The following is a 24,856-nucleotide window of genomic DNA, read 5'->3' on the forward strand; positions in this document are numbered from 1 at the left end:
TAGGAGTTTAGTTGCGGGGATTTTTGGAAAGAGACGAGCGGTGCGGGAGACAACTGTAAAAGGGAAGCGAGGATGTGTGGAGGAGGGGTGGGGGAGATGGACACTGGGTGGCAAAATCGGAGAGCGAGGAAGATTCAGCACTCTGGTATAAAAACAGTGGTAGAAGAATTGGTGTATATGAGAGTTTTGAAAACTAACAGGCCAAAAAAGAAATCACTGGAAATCAGTACCTCAAAGTTGTTTTACGGTCAATATGTAAACCTGAAAAAGGAAAATAACACTAGTCAATAACACCTATCAGGTGCAACTGAGAGTCCAACTGTGTGAACATTAATACATAGAAATACTAGACACTTTTATCAAAGAACAAAAGAGCACTATGACCATGAGGATGGAGTATGTTATCTTAAAATTAGTATTCACCTAAGCAGGATCTTACGTATCAGTTTCTCGACATCTTAGTTGCTGTGAAAAGATACATCTATATGCTTCACAAACACTGAGATGTACAAAAGCTGACTTTTAGCCACACCAGGAACACGGCTCTAGGGACGGCAATAACAGTCTGTCAGACGGCCTGCGGTCAGTCCACCAGTTTAGTCCAGAGGGAAATATCTCAACAGCTAGTGGATGGATTCCCATGAAATTTCATACAGTCATTAATGCTCATCAGAGGATGAACCCTGGCAATCCTCTGATTTTTCATCTGGTACCATCAGGTAAAAACTTTTATTTGTCCAATATTTGTCTTAATACGTGCAAAACTAATGACATTCCAGCTGAAGCTGCGCTATGTGTTTGGTAATAATTATAAAATAATTATAAAATATTAGAAGGCTAAACCAGCATTTAGCTCAAGGCCTAAGTACAGCCTCAGTTGCCTCAGAGTTGCTAGCATGACTTGCACAAAAAATGTCAATACTGATCACGCTATTTGGACTAGCCAACTCACCAAATTCACGATTTTTTTAAAAAGTGTAAAAATAAATCAGCCAAATAGTAATAAATACTACCTAGTTATGGTTGCCCTCCATGCCTCAGTTCACTTCACTCAGCAAAAAGGTGGAAAGTCATGCTTCCTAAGTTCTTCGCTAAAACCTCTTTGTGATTGAGCGGCACTTTCATGGACCATAACACCTTGCTCCTGTATGGCGAGGATGGTTTTGGTAATACCCTCTGCAGTCTCTCAGTTTTGAACCCCCTAGCCTCAGTTTCAGAGAGAAGCACACACGTTGTATTGTTTGATTATGCAATGTGTTCTTTCTGTTTGGCTTTACCTGGCCATTACCTGGTTTGAATAGTGTCCAGATTGCTCCTTACCTGGCAGAGGTGCAGATCGCTTCTTGGGATCTATTTGAGATAGGGATTTATGTTCTCTGAAAGCAAAGGAGAGAAACAGAGGAAGAGGAGAGACTGGGCACGGGGAAGAGACAGAAAAGAGAAGGATTAATTGAAGTCTGAGAAATAATGGAATCGGAATTGCGTAGCTCTGACTAAAGGGTTGTACTGCTTCCCTTAAATCACAGCACTGTTCTTGAGACTGTGCTGTGTGGTTATGAGAGACACAGGAAGTAGCAGCATTATGTTTCCACACGTCACAGGCTAAGCGTAAAGGCTCGCTTACTCTGTATTGCAAGTCTTTTCTAAAGAAACGATGGCAACACATGCTGCTTTCTTTAGTGTCGCTAATAACACAAATTCTCTCAGGCTTTATTTGTAAAATAGCAGTGGAGGTAAGCTCCCTCAACCACTTGAGACATGCATCAGAAGATCTAAAGAAGTCATTCAAGCTGACTTTCCTCTCATTTACCTACAGTATTGATTAATTTTATTAAGGCACACAATATTTACGTGTACTCTGTAACCCAGTTGTAATGATGATGATACCAACAAGTTAAAGAATGTTTAAGGGGCACCAATGTTTTTTTGGAATTACTAATGTTTCCATAACTGCTGAAAATTTTGTATTTTGGGTAAAAAGTTTGGTTGTTACGCTTGACTGATTTGTGCTGGTGGGGAAGTTGAGCCACAGATTGTTTGCATGAACCAAACTTGTCATGTATTGTAACCACAACCTTTTTGAAAATGGTGACATTGAGAAGGAGGGACGTATTCGAGTACTGTAGGTGGGAAGTTTGCATTCAAGTTTTTAAGAAAACTTCTGTGTATAAAAATTGGATAGACAAGTCAAAAAATAAGCTGTATCATGCATGCTACGGAGTTAGAATGCTACATTATGAGTTAGGACTGTTGGCATATTGTTACATTGCTGTTGCTTTTAAAATAATGTTCCTGTCTTAATGAGAGACAAAATGCCGTCCCCTATAATTGTCCTTTTACCCTTATAAACCAAAACCCGTCACACTACAGTCGAACTGACAGTTGAATTAAACTGAGCCACACTGCACAAGAGCAGCCACTGAATGTGTTGCAGAAGTGATACAACTCAGAGGCTGCTGATTAGCAATTTAGATTACTAAGCAAGGCAGTCTAGTCTTCAATTAAGTTTTGACTCATTTGCAGGTAAAATTATGTATCAGTGAAAGTACAAATTTTTACATTTTCCTTCAGATTCCTTGATCAACAATTTTACCTCACAGTCATTCTGTCAAAGGTGAGACATCACAGTTGAAGAGGAGAAAAGTAAGTTCTTCATTTAATTACAGTAAGGTGTTAGATGTGGAAAAGGACTAAAGTAGTTTTTTGGCCAACTGTAATCAAGTTAAACCATTCCAATATGCATCCAAAACACCAGCCTGTACACAGAGCAAAATAGAGCTATTGACACAAGTTTCCAATTATTCATCAAAGCGTACACTCCAACGAAGAAACAAACCACCATTCAATGTAATGCAATCCAATACAAGATAAATGCAATCTAAGGTCTCAAATATTAGCATAGAGTTGAGACAAATCCTCCGTGACTTAACGTAAAAAAAAATGAACATTATATGTTTCACAAATTTAATGAAGAGCTGTACTGTTGGATTACATCTTATGATTCTCTGCACAGAGTGGTTCCCTGCGCTGTGCAGGTGAAGATATAGAGAAAATAAAGGTAAAGAGATACAAACTTCAGCTATGTTGCATTAAATTTTACTTAAGCATAATAGCTGGTAGAGAAACTTCTACCAACCAGTACACTCGTGCAATTGTGTGTAGTAAAATACACAACCAAACAAGAATGGGTCCTGGAACACAAGGGACACTGCCAAGCAGTTGAAAAGATTTGTAGATTTCTGCCTTACTTCCAAACCTGAAGATCTAGACTGTTCAAGTTTAGATTTCAAAAATCATATAAATATACCTACAGTTATGATACATTTCAATCATATCTTAATTTGAGCAAATGAACATAGCATAGCTTTGAGCATAGCGTAGCTCAGTTCTAACACGACTGTCCCAGTGCATAGGGTTTAATACTTTACTGGGGATTTCAGTCCTTATATTACCACTTCTACCGATGCCACTACTAATACAAGCCATACTCAAGGTTTCATATTCATAAAATTCTACAAATGTCATTAATGTGTGAAGCTAAACTAACCCCACAAATATTCAGACTTCCCTCAAAGACATAGGAAAAGCATCCATGAGTGTATATGTCATCTGACACTGTGTAAGAAGTAAATTATCCCAGAACCAAACTATTCCCTCAATTTCAGGTGATGGAAGACCAAGCAAAAAAAATATACTCCCCTTTAAAGAGGGCCCAGGCCTGATAATCTCACATAAACGCTCATGATAGCACATTACATTATCACTCATAGTAAACTAAACTAGCTCGCACTTCCCTCAATGTGCGCGTACTGAAGACTCGAGGATCAGTTTCATTAGTTCTGCAGCAAAGATGAGTGTGTGAGAATACATCATCCCTGAGATATGGCGCATCCTGACATGAGCGATTTAAGTCAACAGACACGAAGAAAGGGGGAAAAAAAGTTGCAGTCTGCTCCTGGAGGAAACAGCCACCTCACAATGTGGGTTGAGACCACGCAAGAACGCTGAAGGGAGGAAGGATTGGTTTCCTGAACGATGTGTGCCCGTGGCGCATTCCTGCCCGGCTTTGTGAATGCATCAACATAAATTGAGGCGCAGAATAAAAGCTGTGTCACTGTGCTGAGGTGGCATTGTGTTACTGCCTGTTTCAAATTTGCTACAACAAAAGTGTTGACAGGTTGTTGCCTTTGATCTGCATCAGTTCAATGTTCTGCACCACAATCAAAATATGGGTTGATATGGTGCCATTTAAACTGCATTCTTTTGATTATCTTCTTTTAGGAACACATACATTTACAGTTTGTACATGCATATCTGTATGCTTATAAAACTATACATGCAATGCAATACCTGTGCGTTCATACTGCATGTGTACGGGCAAGTTGAACGATAAATGATCCGCCCTCTCAAAATCCATGCTAATATTTCACAATATGCCAGTGCAACATGCACACACAAACCCACTACATAAAAAAATCATGAGAAAATTCACTTAAGATTTGGTTCTTCTCATGCATGCACTGCAGTGGCTTAAGAAGACTTCAGGTATCTTCAATTATGCAAGCATAGGCCACTGCTTGTCAGTATCAAAGACTATACTCTACTGTATTTCAGGAATAAATCTGCTGTTCATGCCTTCATGCCACACTCAAATCCTCAAACTCTGTTGCTACTCTTTCCGAACAGTGGGATGGCTAATCTTCAAAACAAAGATCTTATCATGTAAATTACATCATGTGCATTTTCATTTCACCTTGAGCATTCAAGAGAGAGTTACTTCCACAGCTGGCACACAAAAGTTTCTTTTTTTTCCCCTCCGGTTCGAAGGGAAAATGTAGCACACGCCGTTCTCTTTTCCAAATGTGAGATTGTAGTGACTTCAACAAGCAAGCTTCCAATTGAGGTTTCCATCCACGAGAAGTGCAATCACTTATTTGGTAGTAGAACCCAATTCCTACTCCACTCCAAACCACAGGAATGCTGTGTTTGCTTAAAAAAGATGCTAAACTGAAAGCTGAAAAAAAAATTAAAATGTCAAGGAGTTTTGATTGTTTAGACTTCAGTGTTGCACATATTGGGTTGAACATGCGGACTTGGGAACACATCGAAGGGAAATGTAAATGATGAAGAAGAGGTGGGTGGACGGGTGTGTTCCAGCCTGCTGTGTGTCTCTTATCAGAAAAGGCATCTGTGCCTCAGCTATAAATCTAATTTAATTTTTTGGCGCGAAGCACCGTTTCACTGCCTCATTTACTCGAGCAGTTAGGGATATTGTATCAGTAGTGCAATAACTGTCAGGATTAAAGACCAATAAGTCCAACTGGTGGTCCTGGTGCCTTTTAGGAATGAATGAAGTGTCATACAGTATAATAACACCCTAAATCTACTGGAATTTTTTATTGCATAATGATCAGAGTTTCCATTTGTTTCCAGTTGCATAAACCAGACCCTAAAATCGTTTTAATTTATCGCAATATATAATAGATTATTTATAGAGCTCTTTTCACTATTGGTTTTTAACCTGGACTTGACAACAGTTACACGAAGGTGACAGACCTTAGGGGCCTAAGGACAATGAGGGGTTAGAAGTTTGGTTGGACACTTAAACACTAGACCTTATATGTGAACCTGACTCTTGACTTTTGCGAGATTAGAATAGAACTGGGGCAGTTTTTCCGTAATCGATTTGAGTGTCTAAGATTGGACAATGGCATAAATTTCACAGATAGCAAAGCCCTCTAAAGGAAATTTGAGATGTTGGACTGTATAAATAAAATCGACTTGACTTGAAAACAATGCGGTAGACAACATCTGACTTTGACATTCGTTGTGACACAAGCTGACAAAAACAGTTACTACCAGGTGACTTTATTAGGTGTTGACTGGTGGACCGTGATTACCAACAGTTACACTAAGTTACGACATCTTATTACTTCAACGATCTATAATTTCAGTTTCATCTGTAGCCTACTGCTGTTGAAAAGTTCCCAAAACCTCACACATAATACATCCTAACACCTAATAGGTCAGAGGATAAAACGCCTCCCATGGGCGGATGTAATCCCGTTGGTCGACACGTGTAGGGCCCGCCTTATTTCTCACAGAGATATGCGCTGTCATTGGTCGATGCACCTGCTCGCCATCGTACGCATACAATGAGCGTCAGCAGTGATTTTTCCGGTTCGCGTCTGATTGGCTGGTCCTGTGCGTTGACGTCACGGCCCTGCCAGCTGATCGGAGTGAGAAGCCGGTTTGAAGAGAGGAGTTGGACCGGAGAAAGAGACCGGGGAGGGAGCCCCAAGGAGCAGCGAGCAGCACGGGGTGGGACCGGCCAACCGGATACTCACATTGGACCGTTTTTATTTCTTTTTTTTTTTTTTTTCTTTTTTTCTTTTTTAAAGGTTTAAATGTTAACACCGGAGTGCACGAGATAGACAGAGCGACAGTCTTGTCAGGGTTGAACTTGCGGGTTTCGCCTCTCGTCGAAACCTCTGGAAGTGTCAGAAAAAAAAAAAAAATTGATTGAGAGTTAAGGTGTGGCTGAGGGTCTCTGTGAGGCTTCTGCGCTGAAAAATGAGTAGAAACCCGTCTGTTTCTGCTCGAGAGTGGAAAGCCAGGGCCGAGAATCTCAGCCTAAATCTACCAATGGCTTTATTGATTGTCTTCAGTCATTTTCATTAAGGAAGATATTACATAACAAATGTATATCCATCTTGATGTGCGCATCTTTGGGCTTAAATACCTCGCAGTAGCCTAGATCAATTGGACTGTTACGCAGTTAAGAAGTAAGTCGAGTTTTTTTTTTTTTTTTTTTTTTTTTTTTTATTGCACGAGAGGTCGTTTTGGTTTCATAACTCTGTGAAATGTAACGGACGTGGCAACTTTACAGTAGCCAGCCCTGCCGAATGCCACAGGCAAACTGGGCGTGGGGGAAACAGTCCCAACAGAGGCGAATAATTCTCAAATCTCACCCGAGCGCGGCACAAATTGCGCATATTTGACTTAGTATAACCATAGTGACAAGTGCCTCGGCGGAGCCAGTGGATTCACCTGAATCAAAGTAAGTGCGACTGTCAAATACATTTTTGCAAACTTTTCAGCGGAGGTGACATTTAAAGGCCACGGAACGGGGCGTGCTACGGCGTTACATTGAAGGCATTTGATCGTGTTTTGTCATTTGGCGGAGATGTAGTGTCAGTGTAAACTGAAGAGACGGAACGGTCTGGCAGTGGCGGCGGTGTGTCGGTCGGCCGAGGCCCGCATAACATCTTTATGTGCTCTATTTGTCTCCGGTACAGTGCGAGAATATGACCAGAATATGATGGGGAGGGTGTGTCTTTAGCTCGGCAGACGCTTGGGCGTTGAATGAATCCTAAATCCAGCAGGGAAGAAGGGGAAACGTAAGAGTTGGGTCCATATTAGCGGCAGTCTGCTCGACTTGTCAAAGAATATCCAGGAGTCGTTCCGTAGCGTTGCGATGCGTTTAACTCAGTCATAATTGAGTGCACACGCGCTGACCCTGTACAGTCTAATTAAGATAAGCTTTAAGTCGAGAGGAAAGCAGATAGAGTGAATTCCTCAAGGCCCCACCCTTTGTAGCGCAACATGGATGTGGAGAGTTGCACCCCCCCCTTCCCTAGCTCTCTCTCTCTCCCTCTCTCTCTCCCTCTCTCTCTCTCTCTCTCCCTCTCTCTCTCTCCCTCCCTCCGCGTCATTCATTTCGCCTTTCAAGCTTCTCTTATGCTGTTTTTTTCCCCCCCTCAGTATCTCCAGGAGCCTACCGTTGATCGTCTTGTCTGTTAACCAACTCTAGGTCATACCTCCAGGGATCTACAGAGGTGTTAATTGATGGAGGTAAGGGCTGTATTTAAGTCAACCTGTGGAATGCTTACAGCTCTGTGTTTAACGGTATAATCAAGAAGTGTATCCATGTGACATGTTGGGGCATATTGTAGATTTTACACCTCAAAACTTTTTACATTTGCCTGTTTCCCTTGCTTGCTATTTTTTTTTTTTTTTTTTTGAACCGACACCCTGGTTATTGCACTGCGCTCATCAACCTGTTGCAAGTTTAGTCTATGTACTCTGCCCCCAACCCCCCTCCCCCAATTTTCAATGAATTCTAGTGGCAGGGGTTATGTAATCTCAAAGGCAGTTTTCAGGGCTCTCGAACCTTTGCTTATGCAATCTCAGTGTAAAGATTGCAAAATTAAGAAGACAGTCGGTTAACATATGACGACTTATCAAGACTCATTTTCCAAAGCTCAAATTCTTTGATAGAAAACTGCATTGAGACTGATTATAATTCAGTGAGGACTGGCTGCTGAGCTGTATCTTCCCCATCTTCGCATTCTGTTTTGCAACCAGTGGCTTTTTCCACCTGCTTCCCATCTACTGTATGTCAGCCAAACGATAGCTTGGACCTTGTCGTCTCTGATCTTTGCAAGGCATAAAACTCCTGATGGATAGCTTGACCTTGTGCAAATCATGGCCATTCCTGTTGCCAGATGCCTTTTTTTCCCCAGGCTGTAGTTTTGAAGGATTCATTAGAGGTCCCCTCTGCTGCTTATTTTCCAAGAGCCTGACAAGATTACTTGGTTAAATTGCAAGAGTAACAATGTACTTTTTTTCCTCTTGGTTCCCTCTCATCCTGACATGATGTCTCAAAGACGGTGTACTTTTCAGGCTGGAGATGCTCTGGAAAATGCTTGTTAGTTGCACAGGGTTCACTTCAGCTTCCCCCCACTGCCTACCTTTTCTTCAAGAGTGCCCAGCCTGCTGTAATTATCCCCTCTTTGGCTGTGAATGGTGAATTATACATGATGCTGCAGGCCAGTCTGGGCCACTGGACACATCTGGATTATCAGGATGCCATCATTTGAATGCCCGGGCCCTGGGCTGTTTTTTTTTTTTTTTTTTATGAGAATCTACTTCAGTGGTAAGAACATCGGAGTACCAGTACAGGCCCCACCCACATTCCATGCAGGAAGTGCTGTGTTGGAACTAGTCTCGCATCTATAGGAGTGTGATAATATATTTACAAGGCCTCATTGACTTCGGTCACAATGACACATTATGAGTGTTAAAAGACTAACTGCATGAAGTATGCTCCAGGTTAGAAGTTCACATCAATGTCATGTTTTTTGCATAAAAAGGATTTGAATCTGCAGCTTCAGTCGCTGCATTCCTGCAATTCAAGGGTAATTATTGTTGATTTGTGAAGAATTTAATGGCTTTATAAATCCTCAGTTGAACTGCGGTTCAGATAACATCCTTATTCACCACCACAGACTTTCCACTGTTAAGTACTGTACAGAATATTGTACCACCGTACTGTTAAGAAGTTAGTCCCTTATGAGCTATTTTCCGCCTTCTTTCTCTCCTTCTCCCCTTTGCCATCTTGTTTGAGTGTTTGCTTTGTCTGGGCTCTGATTGTTTAGCCACAATGGGTTGACCTGTGTACGTGTGTCTTAGTGTTTAGCTGGCAGAGTCGTTATCTCTGTGTGGCTAGATGTGATTTATACAGCCGTCCAGCAGTGACGTCCACTGTGCCACTCCCCAGACACAGACACACACACAGAAAGGGCATGCAAGAGGGGAGAAAGATTGGAATCTGGTGTTTGTGCTGGCAATTTTGTGTCCCTCTGCCCTATAATCTAGAGTCAAATGTCAAGTCATCGTGAAGGTCGTTATTTTGAGTGCTTATGAATGCAGCTATCTTTGAGTATGTGGCATATTTTATACAAATACATACATATATTTGTGGGTCTGCAAATTGGGAAGGGTTTAGCCAGACAAACAGGCCTTTTACTTAACTTTCCAAAATACCCACAGAAGGCTCTGGAACCATTTTACCCTGTCAGTGCTGCTGACATTGATCAGAACCATAGAATATAGAAATGTGTCAGTTGATGATTCATGTCTCCTCTGCTAACTTAATCTTATGAATGACCATCTCGTCAAGTGACGCGGTGTAACTGAGCAGGACTGAACATTGACTGTTATTGATGGCCAATCAGAGAGGGGAGGATCTGCGGTGGAAATGCGGTAGCTGCAGTGAGGTTGCACATTTTTATGGCCACACCCAGACAGCCTCATAAGGCTAAGTTTAACTAGCTTAGGCTAATATTTTACATGATTTAGGGTGGATACAGCATTGTTAGTTGAATATTTAAATGTTGCTTCTAATATCTATATACAGTTGTAAAAGGTAGTACAGAATTTATAAGTTGAAAGGGTGTGTGCCTGATTTTTAAAAAAACAAAAAAAACAAAGCTCCTTGGCGGGTGTTGTCATGCTGTGTGTAGGTGTGTGTATGGTATCATCTGATGGAGAGACAGATGTCCTTTCTGTCTGTGCTCGCATGTGCACACAGCCACAGGACAAAGATGAGTGGGTGTGTGCTGCATGGCGAGTTTTTAGATTTAATAGTTGGTGATGCAGCACTAACAGTATTCAGACTGTGTCCCACACTATATTGTAACTGGTTCATACGGAGAGAGATTGTCACCACTCCTCAGCAGGGCTGTGTGTGGTTTACCAGAGCTGCACTATAGTCATATGGACAACCGTTGTTGCACTATGTGTGCCTGTCCGCTGGAAAAGTTTTCTCTAGCGACAAAAATTCAAAAGTAACATCAAATTAATTGTTTTATCTGTCAAATACAGGTGTAATGAGTTAACTTGCACTCGTCTGGTAGAGTAATCCTGAAATGCTTTGAAAGTTCCTAGTAAGTGTCTACATGGAGATGCCAGGTTTAGTTTTTCCTACTTTTCTGTAGGTGACCTAGTTAAAGATCAGGGACTATTGTGGCTTGTAGAATTTGCACACATACACATGTACATATATCGTGACAGAGCTGGAAGCCTGAGGTTACAGATATACAGAGAAGGAAACTACAGCAGCCTGTATGCAAAGAAAGAGAGCTAAATGAAATGGCGGCTCAGTTTGGGTCGTTAGTTCTGAGTTTTGATTGGCCAGGCTTAATAAGGTCTAGCCTTATGCAGGCACAGGCCGAGCTAAACTAAAGCTGTGTTGAGATTATTTTAGGCTGAAGCGATGCTGTAGCTCACTTAGCCGTGGGCTGGTCTCTGCAGGGCCAGCGGTGAGGAGCGGTGGGCCTCTCAGCAGACCGGCTGGAATGTGGACCATATGTAGCAGGCATCCCAGGAATGTAACTCGGCCTTGCTGAACTGACCAACCTAAAGACACAGAGAGAGCGGCACAGGATAAGGAGGAGAGGCAGGGATGAAATGAAGGTAGAGCTAGGGGACGATATTGGAAGACAAAAAGGATCACGGACAGTAAAGGGGAGGTGGAGGAAAATGAAAACTAGAAAGGCATTAGAAAAGAGCTTAACAAAGTGAATGGGAAAAGAGTGTGGGGAAAATGAGAGGGTGGAGAATGGGAGAGAAGTGATAGAAACGGGCAATGGACAGGCTAAAAGGAGACCAAGACAAGTAGATACACCAAAAACTCTGGTACAAATTGTTCCTTAGGTTGAAGTTTACTTGACCAAGTTGTCTTCTTCAGGATACTGCAGACAGAAAGATTTGTGGTGAGTATAAAATGGCTCCTGTAGTGTGAACTACGCTGGAGTTATCAGTATACTAACTAACTACACTTGTGTATCACTGTATTGTACTATGTTACACTTGCTATGATGTCTTTCCACATGCAGTATTCTGATGAAGAATTAGCTTCAGCTAGAGCAGAAACAATTAGTCGATTGACAGAAAATTAATCTACAAAAATTCTGATAATTGAGCCAAAAAAGTCAAATATTTGCTGGTTTCAGCTTCCCAAATGATTGGCTTTTCTGCTTTTCTCTGTTTTTATATCATTTTTAAATTGATTATCTTTGAGTTTTGGTTTTCTTAGTTAAACAAAACAAAACATTTGAAGATTTAGCCTTGGTCTTTTATTTTTGGGGGACATTTTATCGACTAATACACCAGTTAGTTGATCAAAAAATAAGGGACAAATTAATTGATGATGAAAATAATTATTAGATGCAGCCCAAGACTTTTTAAAGAATGTGACTAAACTATTTGTATAAAAATACTTGAACACTTCTACTCACTGCACCTCATTAATCCAGTTGTGATGTCTCATTTGCTGCAGTTAAAGAAATCTATCTATCAATTATCTGTTAGATAATTGTACCTACTGTTATTCAACTAGGGAACTGAACATTTAAGAAAAAAAGATGTTTGTTAAATGCCTTAAAATATCAGGATGCAAATAAAATAAAGACCTTTTAGACTCAAGCTGGTTGGTTTTTACCTGAGTAAATGCATCAATAATTACAGTCTAGCCATGTGGTAACCTACTCTCTTGGTACAGGCTTCATTCAAGACTTAAAGCTGTTGGATCCTAACTTCATGTCATATCCAATGTATTTTGTAATAGCAGATTTTTAATAGGCTGTGTCTTCTGTGGATCAAATGTGGATCTGTATTATTATGTGTGTCCAGAGATTTGGCACATATGGTAAATGGTGTAGAGGTGGTGTCGTTCTTTGTGGGGTGTCAGACCACAGTGTTCTTCCAGCTCACTAACTCAGGGTGAATGTCTCTTTCTCGTCTCTGTTAGCTTAGCACTCTGTGCTCTCAGGCCATCTGGGTACAGCTGGGGCCAGATCAGCAGGAAACACACTCACACACAGATACACACACTTATGCAAACATTCTCTCTTTTTTTTTTTCTTTTTTTCTTTTTTTTTTTTTTAGTCTAACATACCCCAGCCATGCCCCCTAAACACACATCACACACACCCTGTTCAGTGGAGTGTGATGAGTCTATAATTGAATGGTCAGTTTTTCACTGACCAACCAAACTGTCATCAGCTTATCATTTCATCTTCTGTCGGTGTGATAGATGTGCGGTTCGTAATCCTTTTCAATCTAATGAGAAGCTCAGCTCATAAAACCAGGAACCAATAAACCAAATTACGATCTCTACGTTTTGTTGGGACCCACCCACATTTGCACGGTTACCTATTATGGGTGCTGATCAGCAGCTGGAGACGACAGGTTAAGGCAGTTGGGTTTGGAGTGCATGAAGTAAATGTTTGTTTCCGCACAATTGTGAAAGGCAGAGTTTAAAGGTTAAGTCAAGTCTGTATGGTTGGCTGAGAAATTATAATGTAAACTGTCCCGTAGAGCAACATTAGTCAATCAACAGAAGACAGATTTTATTTATAGATGCAAAAAGGACTTAAAAAGGAGTAACTCCACCCAATCCTTAAACCTAGGTGAATGTTTGCCTTTTTCCCATTGCTCCTCTTCAACCCTTCCCCCCAGCTAAGTTTCCTTTAGTTTGGATTGGACCTCAAAAAAGAAAGCAGAGAAGGGTAGTAGCAGGACAGAAACTGTGGATTCCCGTAGAGTTTAAAATTTCCTGAAAGAACAGCTCAATTTTCTGCAATGAAATATCATAACAGCACTGAGCTCGATGTGATCCACAGTTAAATACAAACCAAAAAAAAGAAAAAATTATGTAAGTCCAATAGTCATCTCCTTTTAGTTCTGTTTTTGGTCTCCACCAACTTCTGAGGGAAATATCTGGCTCTTCAGCTGCTAAATGCTCCACTATGCTCACCAGTTAGTCGCTAACAGTAACTGTCCACTGCTTGGCGCTGGGCAAGTGGTGTACAGTGGGTGTGTACACTTTTTTTTTTTTTCTGGAAAAAAGTCCACACCCTGTTTTATAGAAGCGCAACCACTTTTTTTTGCAATGAACAAAAAAAGTAACTCTTGCATAAAGAAAGTGACACTGACCATTGGAGAGATGATCAATGGCATGTTTCAGCCCTCTGTGTCTTTTTCCTCCTTCTTTGGAGGGAGGATGGGTGGGGTGAAGGGATGACACTGAGGAGATTCTCTGGATTTGTACCACGCATGGGCAGCTGCCACTTCTTATTCATTTGCCCTACAGGCATTTCCTGTCCTTCAGCACGCTAACTAAACTGCTAGTTAGAGGGGGAGGGTGACAAAGGATATATATACAGAAAGAGAGAGAGCAGGAGGATGAATTCATGGGGACTACAAGGGCATTTAGCCAGAGCAAGGGATGGACACAAACAGATACATAGAGAGACACAATGTACTCTTTGACACACTTCTTCCCAGTGGTAGGAAGGGAGATGACAGCCAAAGGAAGCACAAATCTTTTCTTTATGTTGGGACCCTTTACCCAGTGTTCACACCCATACTTCCATCCCTCTATTTCTGTATCTCACTGTCTTAGGAGCCTTTCCACTCCCTCCTGTTCAGTTGCATTCTCCAAAGGAGGATTTGATCCTTCCTCTGCATGTATGCGTGCACGCACGTGTGTATAGAAAATTTGACACTTGGTGTCCTTCGCAGGGAGGTTGCATTAGACACACACACACACAAACACAAACACACACACACGTACGTACGCAGATTCGGAGTCATGCTGCGTCATTGTCTCATTGGTGTGTGGTGGGAACACCGGGACCAGGGTGTCTGCTTCTCATTTTATGACATCAATGAGGCAGATACCATCCCAACTACCTCTCTTCCTGCACACACACGCACATACACACACACAGATTCCTACTGTTCCCATGCATTCCTGGTCCCAGATGCTCAGTATAAATTCATGTGAAACACTGCAAGACTTTACGGGAAGGGACATTTCCTCTTCCTCTTTCCCACCTGCTGGCTTCCTCCTAGTTCAAATCACCTCTTCCTTAAGCAAACAACACCATTCACTTGAAGGAAATTAGTGCATTAACAAGCTATGCTCTATGGATTAAAGGGTGCCGGCAAAATTTTAATATGTGTGGATAATGACTCAAGCATAATTGCTGTCAGGTTGTTGTTGAGCAAAAATGCCTTATTCACATACAATGGCATGTTTGCGCATGTGGCTGAGTCACTTGTTTATGCCATCTTTCATGGGCCCCACCCTTACTGCTGTCTTTCTCTGCATCCCTCTCCTTCACCCCCAACCCTTCAGCTCCGACCCCAAAATTAGAGGAAAACATCTTATTACTGCACTTTGGGACATTACTGGATGTTTCCGACCAGGGGAACAGCTGTACCAGACAAAACCTCTTATGAGGAACACATTAGCCTTTTATGGGGCCGCAGTCCATGTTTAAAGAACGTCTGATGCATTTTCTGGTTTCATTTTGAATCATTAATTCATATCCAGATAAACAGCAGCTGCAGGGCACATATACAGATTATACACTATAGAAGCACAGGGCTCGGGCACATATATGTATGCTCACTCTCTCTCACACACACACACGCACTCCCTCATTTTTTTCCGCCGTGTCAAGTGGCATTTCATAATTCACATGGCGCGCGTGTGCGTCGTGAGAGAACGAGCTGGTTGCACTTCTATAAAACAGGGTGTGGACACACGCATGCATACATTTGCTCGCTCACATGCCTTATGCATACACATTATCCCTCTCGCACACACACACACACACACTCACACTCACACACACACACACACTCACACTCACACTCACAATGAGCGGTCCCACTCACTTCCAGCTTGCCCCCCCCCTTACATTGGTCTTTTGAGAAGCCCACAGTACGAATGATGAACCTACTCTGACAGAGTGCTAGTCTTAGCATGCCTCTCCACCAGAATTACACTTAAGCAATGTTTGGTTGTGTGTGTCTGTATATCGCTCTTGAAATGAATTCCCTTTCTACACATTAATCCCTTTCAAGGCTGTAGGACGAAAGCACTGGCAAATATATTGATCCACTTTTGACTTGAAAGCAATTTGTCATGGCCTTGGGAAAAGGATTATTGTTGGGGCTGCACAGATGATCAAATGCAGACCAGTCCAAATTAGGACAGTGGCACTCTACGCTGTCAGTGTGTGCACCTTTTCCACTTATATGTGTGTGCACATACAGTATGCTCACATGCACACTGGGGAATGCATGAGTATAGAATTTTTTAAATCACCTTTGTTCCTATTAGTTTTGTCCAGTTGTCCACTAATTCAAACATAATAGTGGCTATAAATAGTTTGTAAAATCTCAGATCAGGATAGTTATAAACGTGGGTCCTTGATTTGAATACGAATGACACAGCTGACTGACTATTGCATGGTTTCCAGTCATGTTGATGGTCATTTCTTTGTGCAGCATTATGTAACAAATCTTACAAGAATGCATAAGTCAAGGAAGCTTTTTTTTTTAATAGGTTTAGCTTCTGGTGGCTCGAATGAGCAGTAGCCTACATTGACATTTATAATATTTGCAAGGTAATAAATTGTAACTTTTTTCTTTTCAACAAAACAGGCAAAATATTTTAGGACTTGTCCTTGTACTACTACGATCCTAACTCACATGAACGTTATGGCTGGGAGAAACTAATGCCAGGGGACTGAATCCTCTGGACAAACTGGACTTGGATATGTGCCATAAGGTTGCTGTAACAAAGGTAACATCAGCTGTTCTGCCAAACTTGCGGCTTTCAAGGAAAAATATTTTAGATTACTGCGATACCAAAAAAGAGGGCTGGATGATGCTGCTTGTTAAACGGATATTGTTGATGCCTTTAGAGGACAGATAAGAGACTTACCAGAATCTGTTGCAAAGCCGCTCTCATCCTCATAACACAGCAAGCACATATGTAAGATAATCCTGCCTGTATAGAAAACAACTATGGTATACTCAACTAGAGTATTACCCCTGCATATACATACAGCCTGCAATCTGGAGCAAATCTTTGTGTAGTGTTTTCTAGAATCCCCATGTTAACGTCTTCCTGTTTGATGTTGCAGGAGAAACATTTAGCTTCTATTACCATTTTTTCACATGACACTGAAACTGTACAAATGTTACAACACAGGCTGGATGCATTTTTCGCAATTCATTTTGGAAAAGAAATGGCATTCTTAGAATGATTAATGGGGCTTCCCATTCTTTTGTGTTGGCCAAGTCATTCCCTGCACGCCCTCTGGGATATGGTGATATTGGCAAACATTCATAGATTTAAACCTTCTCCATCCCATGTGGGGTTTTTTTTTTTTTTTTTTTTTTTAGTTTTTTTTTTTTAGTCACGCTCCAGCAATTATATATCTGTCAAATTTACTGAGAAAGACCATTATAGCTCAAACTGAACCCATAGCCGCCCCCAAAACAAGTTAGGTTGCACTGGAAACAAATAAGGGTGTTTCCCATACCCCAGAGGGAGCGCTCTCTACGTGAAATCAAATCACTTTCTGTATGAGGGTATGTTTACACTCAAAATGACCTTGCATTTCAGGACACTTTGGTTAAAAAGTTACTTTAGTCAAACCTCGCTTCAGTTTTAACGTTTGTCCTCATCTTTAACCACAAGTTAGCCACCAACTAATCCCCATCACCACTAAACACACCTTTTGGCCTAGTTTTATATCTAAGTGTAAGTTTGTGTTTCAGAGGTTTGTCCTTGCTTTTGGAGCTTAACAGATATTAAGTCTGTTTGTCCCCTAGACTGCCCCAGGAAAAGCTGAAAACACCAGAAATCCAAAGATATTTGGGATGTTTCTCTGTGTGCATGTTAACCTAAGAGTAACCACTCAATTTGGGAACAGTAGGCCTTGTTCTCCAGGACTCATGTTATCACTTGCACACTGCCAACAGTGCTTGGGTCACTCATACATACATGCACTGTCTGCTTTGTGTGTGTTTTTGTATTTTGTACGTGCACACTCCGAGAAGCCATTTTCAGCCTGTTGCTTAGGCTGGCCGTAATTGTCCTGGGAATCGTCAGCACTGTGTAATAAATCACTCCTCTGGTACACTGTGTTCTCCACTCTAGGCTGGCTTCTGTGTGTGTGTGTAGTGTGCATACTTAACATATCATGAGCAGAGAAAGAACATAGCTAAGGAATTATAGGGGTTGAAAATTACATTTACAGGGGGGGAAAAAACTGCAGCTCTCTGTCACAACAGGCTTTTTAAAAATTTGCCAGAGGCAAAACTTCATTTTTAATGCTATATGAAAAAACGACCAATGCATGTAATTGCTGTATAATGGGAATGTAAATTAATGTCATATAGCCCTTATTTGTTTTGCACCTTTTGTTGCTCATCCTTGTGTTTATTTCAATTTCCCCTGCAGCCTTGCATGTCTAGACAGTATAGAAAACAAGATTTAACATTTAATTTTCTGATTCAGCTTTTAATACATAATCATTCGATGCTTGATTTGATGTTGCAGAGGGAGCTACAGTAGCAGCAACAGCAGCATATAACGTGGTGTGTAAAAATGATTGCAGATTACGTCAGGCTAAAATAACTGAAGTAAAATTAACACATCACATACAAAGTAGGGAGAAGTTAAGGAAAAAGATGTCATGACTGTTTTTTTTCCTGCTTACTGCAGTGTAAGGTTTGTGTGTGTGTTTTTTAGTTGAAAATAGCGGATGACACTCTTCATACTGCAGAGTGTTACAGTTGTAGCTAATGCTATAACTTTACTCCGATTCTTCCATGTACAGCAGATGCTTCTGCTAGCCGGGGTTAGCAAGCAACTTGATTCTAAATATTAAGTGCCTCTTTAATTGCTCATTTTGTTTCGAGCTGAAGTAACAAGTTGCTAGTTTCTGGTGTGTTGCCAGAGGGAGGCTTGTTGTTTCATCCCGTCATATTAGGGATATCACATGGTCACCAGCTTTCCTTCTTGTAGCAGTCTTGATCTCTGACCTTGTAAGTGTTTGCTGCTCTTCTTGCTATCCTTTTCTGTCTATTCTTATTCCTTTTTATCATTTTACCTCTCTTCCTATCCTTGTGTAAAACTGTAATCTTCTTGCCAGTTTAAATAAAATCTGTCGGACATCAGAAGAAACCTCTCGCTGTTAAACGCCAGTGGAGCTCTCAGGTGCCTCTTTACAAATTTGCAAGAGGAAAACAAAAGCAAAACATTTGCCCTGGATCTCATCGCCAATATTACACAAGATCAAGGCCCACGACCCATTCAGAAATTTTTCTCGAACTCGTCTCAGTGGAAGAGGACCATTCAGTCACATTGAGAGCGTGTGTGTGTATGTGTGTGTCTCTCACTGCAGTCCAGAGCTTTTCCACTGTTGCTCAGAGCAGCGTGGGGTTCGTTGAGTTTCTAGGGGTTGCTGGGTTCGCGGTGCTGCTGAGAGCTAGTTTGCCCAAAGTCCTGTCCTTGAACTGTGAAAGAAAATGCTGCTAGGGAAAGGCTTTTCAGACTGACTGACTGCAATAGTTGAAGTCAGTCCAGCTGACTGGAATCCAGGCAAAGACAAATCCTGGGCTACTCGTAAGTATTACACAGTGGCCACCTGAAAGGGGATGTTAAAGTGGTACATCACATAAAGGGTTTTTCTTGTCACTTTTAATCTCTAACACTTGATTGAGTCATGGTTAAACTTTCAAAACTATTTCATAGCAAGGAAGATGATGGACCAAACTGGCCCTGTGTCATTACTCTCGGTGAAGCAGTCACACACCCAAGGGAGTGGAAGTATCTAAACTGCAAGGAAAATTCCTTCATTCAGCCCCGTATGGCTGCTGTAAACTGAACTGCCCCACAGGACAAGAGCTGTTTTCTATCAGGAGTTCCAGGCTGTAACCAGAGGCCAAGCTATCTAGCTAGTAAGGACTTCTGTACTCAATTAGAGCTAAAGCAGAGAGAATGCTAAAACGGTAGGCTGGCATGTCTGATGCAGGCTAGCTCCATGCCAGTACGCACACGCATCTTGTTTGTTTATGTGTGCACGCACTTTTAAAAACTCTGTAAACCACAGTATTCACAAATAAGGACAAAAGAATGTTGTAAAGTTTTCCTCTCTTGTATCCTTCTCTCTACCTCCTCACCTCTCTCCCACAACAAGTTCCCCGTAAAGCTAGCACAGAAAGAAGGCGTGCGTGTGTTTGAGTGCCAAGCGGCAACCACCGTAGCCAAAAGCTGAAGGCAATGTGGAAGCGCCTTGAGATGGAGCACAAGTAATGTCCCAACTTTTATCTGGAAATACAAGTCATTAATCTTTTGTCAGAAAAAAATATGGCCTCAACAACTTCTTTAACTCGCTAATGCGTGCCTTGGTGGCGATTCTAAGAATTACTTTACTATTTGTAGGAGATATTAGGACTTTAAAGGAATATGTCTTATGGGTGTGTTTGCTTGATTGACAGGTGTCTCATCCTATTAGCCTCAGTTACAGATGGCGGTGAGCGGCAGATTGAAATCGAAGCTCCAAAACGTCCCTTTCAGGAGAAACTACGCTTGGCTTCACTGATGTTATGTCAATATTTTCCTTCAGGTCATGTAGTATGTATAAGCGCACGTTGGGTATAAGGTGCTCATTGGCTGACCTACAGCAGTTCTTCACTGGCAAGCTTTATGTCCTCATGTACCAACTAAAGCTGCCAGCTGAAGAACTGTTGTGGTTGGCTCTTTCCTGCACTGAAGACCCATCCATCCCGGGAGTGACAGGAGGACACTGAAAATCCAGCCTCTGACCACCGTATAAAATCCTATACGATACTTGAGAACCCTGTCACTTATGCAGCATGTTCATGTGTTCAGATTCATACCATGACACCTGCTGTATCATGTAACAAAAGTGTTGCATCATGGAAGTCGTCTCTGTCATTTAGGGCTGGTTTTTATGATGGTTGTGCAGTTTAGTGTTTGCTTTTAATGGTATGTTATTATAATGCTGTACAGTGTTGACACATTTGTGAGTTTCACATGCGTTATCCCCACATTTTAGTAAAGCATCATCAGTCATATTCAAGTCTGTTTCTTTTTTTTTTTTTTTTTCATTTCAGGTTTAAAATACAGCTCCTCGTTAAACATTTAAAGGAAAACAAACATCTGAAATAAATTTCTTAGCGATGCAGAACTTTCCAGTGAATTTCACTTGAAGAAATCTTTTCAGAGTTGAAACACAAACCTTGGGAGGAGTTTAGAAACTGTCCACTAACGCTGGCACCTCAGTAGATCAGTAATCATAGCTGAGGTTAATATAGTTGAAGGCTAAGAATCATTCTAATGTCAAAGCACTGACAAAGTGGCTCCACTTTATGTCTTTATTATTGTTTAACAATAAAGATTAGGATTTTTGGTAAAATCCTAATTGCTATTGGTGACAGTAGACAGTAGCCATGTTTTTTTAATTAGATCTTTATTCGTGTCCTTAATGAATAGTGAGAAAAACCCACAAACTAATAACACTTGAATAAGAAATAAATAAACGGCTAGACAGCTGAGGTCTGCTGTCATCCGCATGCTTCTGCTTTTACTCCTCTATCATGAAAGACATATAACTTTTCTCCGCTGTAACAACCCCAAGTGTCATGCGGAATAGCACACATAGATATAGACTGACAGACATCTTGCCTGTGAACCCCGGCACTCATAAATCAAACTTCAAGAGAGAGGGCAATGCCCCGAGCAGGATATGAGTGTGAACGTGGCCCTTTAAAAGCTGCCAGCCTGAGTCGAACAGAGGGAAGGAATGTTCTGGGGCCTTAACAAAACCAGATGCCCCGGCTTACTCTCCCTTTGCACACATGCTCTTGGCTTCCTTCTCTCACTCTTCGAGCTCTTACTTAACACCGCAGATGGAACCAAGAACTGGGCAGACTCCCTCCTCAGCCTGTCTGAAGTACATCATCTTCTTTATCAACTACCTTTAATGTGGTCTGGCTCCTAGCTCTCTGTCTGTGCCACAATCTCCTTATCTTCTTGTCTGCTTCTCTTTACCTCCATGTCCTTATGCTTGGCAGACCTTTTCCCCCTCCACCACACAATCCTCCTTCACTGTAGTGACACACACACACACACACACACATTGGACACACGCACACATTGGAAACACCGACATGGGATTATTCCACTCTCCTGTACATCCTCTTCAAATAGCACTGCCAGAACCCTGCATTAATGCTCCATAAAAGTGCATATAAGGGTCACGTCTTGACCTTCTGTGCTCTGTTGACTTGTTTCAGGTCAGTGATTTGCCTCTCTTATCCACTCCCAGGGAATCGGCCTGAGAGTGCATTAAGAGATTGTGGAAGAAGGCATGCATGAGGCTTGGAGGAGCAGCACCTGCCGTAAGATCCAAGTCCACCTGACACAACAGAATGTGACCATTGCAGATTTCTCTTCATATGTACTTGAATGTATGAGCGCGTGCATTCAACCCTCTCTTCCTCCCTTTTTCCCCACCCAGATGTGCCACACCCATGCCAGTAGACCTGGGTGGCCTGTACCTGTGCCTCTGCCAGCTGCTGTGCCAGCTGTGCAAGGTGAGAAAGCAGAACAGCATCTCAGAAAGAGGCGAACTGGCAGCTGCAGCAAACAGAGAGGACTGTCATCAAAGGAGGGCTAGGTCAAACTAAACGACATCTATCATAATATATTTATTAATTACAGCAAAGACCTTATTATTAAGCGTAAAGCATTTGAAATTGGAATTAAGGCTGTAAATTTTGTACTCTACAACACTGAGAAGAAGAAATCTGTTAGTAGTACAAAAACTGTGTTTTGAGTTTGTACATTTTAACTTTTTTTGACTTTTCACAATAGGTTAACTACTGAATTGAGATCTATTAATATTCGTTAACAACCTTAGGGTCCTGGATCTCTTAAATGATTTTCAAATAAGAGAACCTTTGACAACATTAAACTATATTACTGTATGAATACTGTGGGGTTTTTTTTTTTAACGTTTGTCAGCCTTCTAGCATTCGACTGGAGGTTCAGACTCACATGTTAAGCACTGAACCACAGCACATTAGTGTTCCAGGCTCCAGGCTTATGGACTTAGCTAACACACTTCCTGTTGGAAACATACATTATACTGCCAGGGGGGGACATAAACAATAATCTTCTTAAGGTGTGAGCTTCTGTGTGAACAGTAATAGCAAGTATCTGAAGATGAGATTGTGACTAGTGCTGTACCATAATGTGGTATTCTAGTGTAGTTATTTTTCAGTTAGTTGGCACTTAACATGGACCAAAACTATCATGATGTTTTTGTTGTTTTTGGTAAAGATTCATTTCTGTCTAAACCTGCACAGATATCATGCCAACACCGTGTTCTCAATTCACTTTAATAGCACAAAGCAGGATCTTTACAGTGTGTACTTTGAGTTAAATATAGAAAAGCACAGGTGATATGAAACTAATAATATTAACAATTACTTATTTAGGTGCCACAGTAAAGTACATCATCTGTTTCTTTTCATGCTCTGACATTAAAATGTGCAAAAGGTGTATTGTCCTTAAATTAAAGATTCCTTCTGTTTAACCAATACTTTTTTTTTTTTTTTTTTTACTAATAGCAAATCTTTCACTATTGCTACCTTTTAATCAACATCAGGCAGGCATCTGTTGAGGGTTAGTTACTGCACAAACAGCTCAGCAGGCTATAATCTGTTTTAGCTGCTGAGGGGCTGCTGGAACTCAGTGAGAGATAAGACATTCAGAGAAAAAAGTAGGTGGTATAATTTTTTTCGTGAAAACAAAAATAAACCAGTTTAAGTAACTAGCAGACTGCGGGGCCAGGGTATTATGGTTTAAGTCTCATCTCTTCTTGACTTCAGTTTTGAAGATTCCTTTTTTTCAACCTGAAAAATAATTTGTTTAACTTGTTTAATGTGAATTCCAGTTAACTCCAAAGTCAATAAAAGCGGGAATATAAATGGGAATTTCACTTATATTTTAGTCTTACAGAAGTCAGTTTGGTCTTAATTTCCAAAACCAAGCAATATAAATTTTTGATCCGCAATGCTATCAATATCCAAAAGTCAGAGCTTAGCTTGGACACAAAGGGCTCACTGGGACAGTTTTTCCTCCAAGGACAGGGTTGCCAGTGCCCTTAGGAAAATGGAATACCAGTCACATCTTTGCACAGCATGTTTAGACATCAGGCCACTAACTGTGACCCCTGACTGTTAGTAGATTAACTTTATCTGTTCACGATCATCTGACCCTCACAGAGAAGGTCAGAGAGACTTCCTCCAGTCTTTTCAAGTAGATCAATCTTACTTTGCTCTCTATCTGCTGAGGAGATTCTCTCTCAGGACATCTATAAAAGATCCGGTTTAATATTCCCTTATTACTTTTTTGTCTCATAGCAGTGCTTTCAGTGTAAGGTCTAATGGCGTGTTAGGTGATGTGTAGTAATACTTTGAAGTAGAAAGTCAGAGAACAAAGCGCTATGGACAAGATGCACAGATTTTTAGATAAGTGTACGCGTGTGTGTGTGTGTGTGTGTGTGTGTGTGTGTGTGTGTGTGTGTGTGTGTGTGTGCGTGTGTGTGCGCGTGCGTGCGTGCGTAAGCGCATGCCTGCAGGGATGAATAAATAGCAAATGAGCCGAGGGGTTTTTTTGAGACTGAAATATTCTCTGGTGTAGTGTCTGCGGTACAGCCCCTGTTCACCTCTTTAAGTCAAAGCAGGAAGAAGCTCCAAGGCCAGGTCTGAAGAGGTTTACAAACCTCTCCTAAATTCTTCCCTGTGGGTGAAATCATGTGAAAGCTGCTTAGGCAGATTATCCCTGCCTCGACGGCAGCTGGCGGTGGGATCCTTGGGAGTGCACCTGACTCAATACTGGTGGTGACGCAACCGCAGCCTGTGGCCCAGCTTGCTCCCACAATCCTCCATGACCTTTATCCCCAGGGGTAAAAGTGCATGGCCTGAAGCACGCAGGGACTAAATCAGGAGATCACACACTGGACTAATGCACTACTCAACACAAAATTTAAATGTTTAATCTGTTACAAATGGAACATAATAATCAGTTAACTTGATCGATCAGGAATGGGTTTTAAGCTATTTAGATTGTGTAAGTTGGAAAAAATATTGAAATTTTGGTGCCTAA

At 41.4% G+C, this 24,856-nt stretch overlaps 1 long non-coding RNA gene across 1 annotated transcript; it reads left to right on the forward strand.

Moving 5' to 3' along the window:
* The first annotated feature begins 6,846 nt into the window (after window positions 1-6,846).
* LOC120791991 lies at window positions 6,847-23,271 on the forward strand. Its single transcript, XR_005707770.1, has 4 exons — window positions 6,847-7,060; window positions 7,765-7,854; window positions 21,979-22,083; window positions 22,203-23,271. It is a non-coding gene; the product is annotated as an uncharacterized LOC120791991 (long non-coding RNA).
* Window positions 23,272-24,856: the final 1,585 nt, after the last annotated feature.

The sequence above is a fragment of the Xiphias gladius genome, chromosome 7 (genome assembly GCF_016859285.1).
Source record: "Xiphias gladius isolate SHS-SW01 ecotype Sanya breed wild chromosome 7, ASM1685928v1, whole genome shotgun sequence".
Lineage (NCBI taxonomy): Eukaryota > Metazoa > Chordata > Actinopteri > Istiophoriformes > Xiphiidae > Xiphias > Xiphias gladius.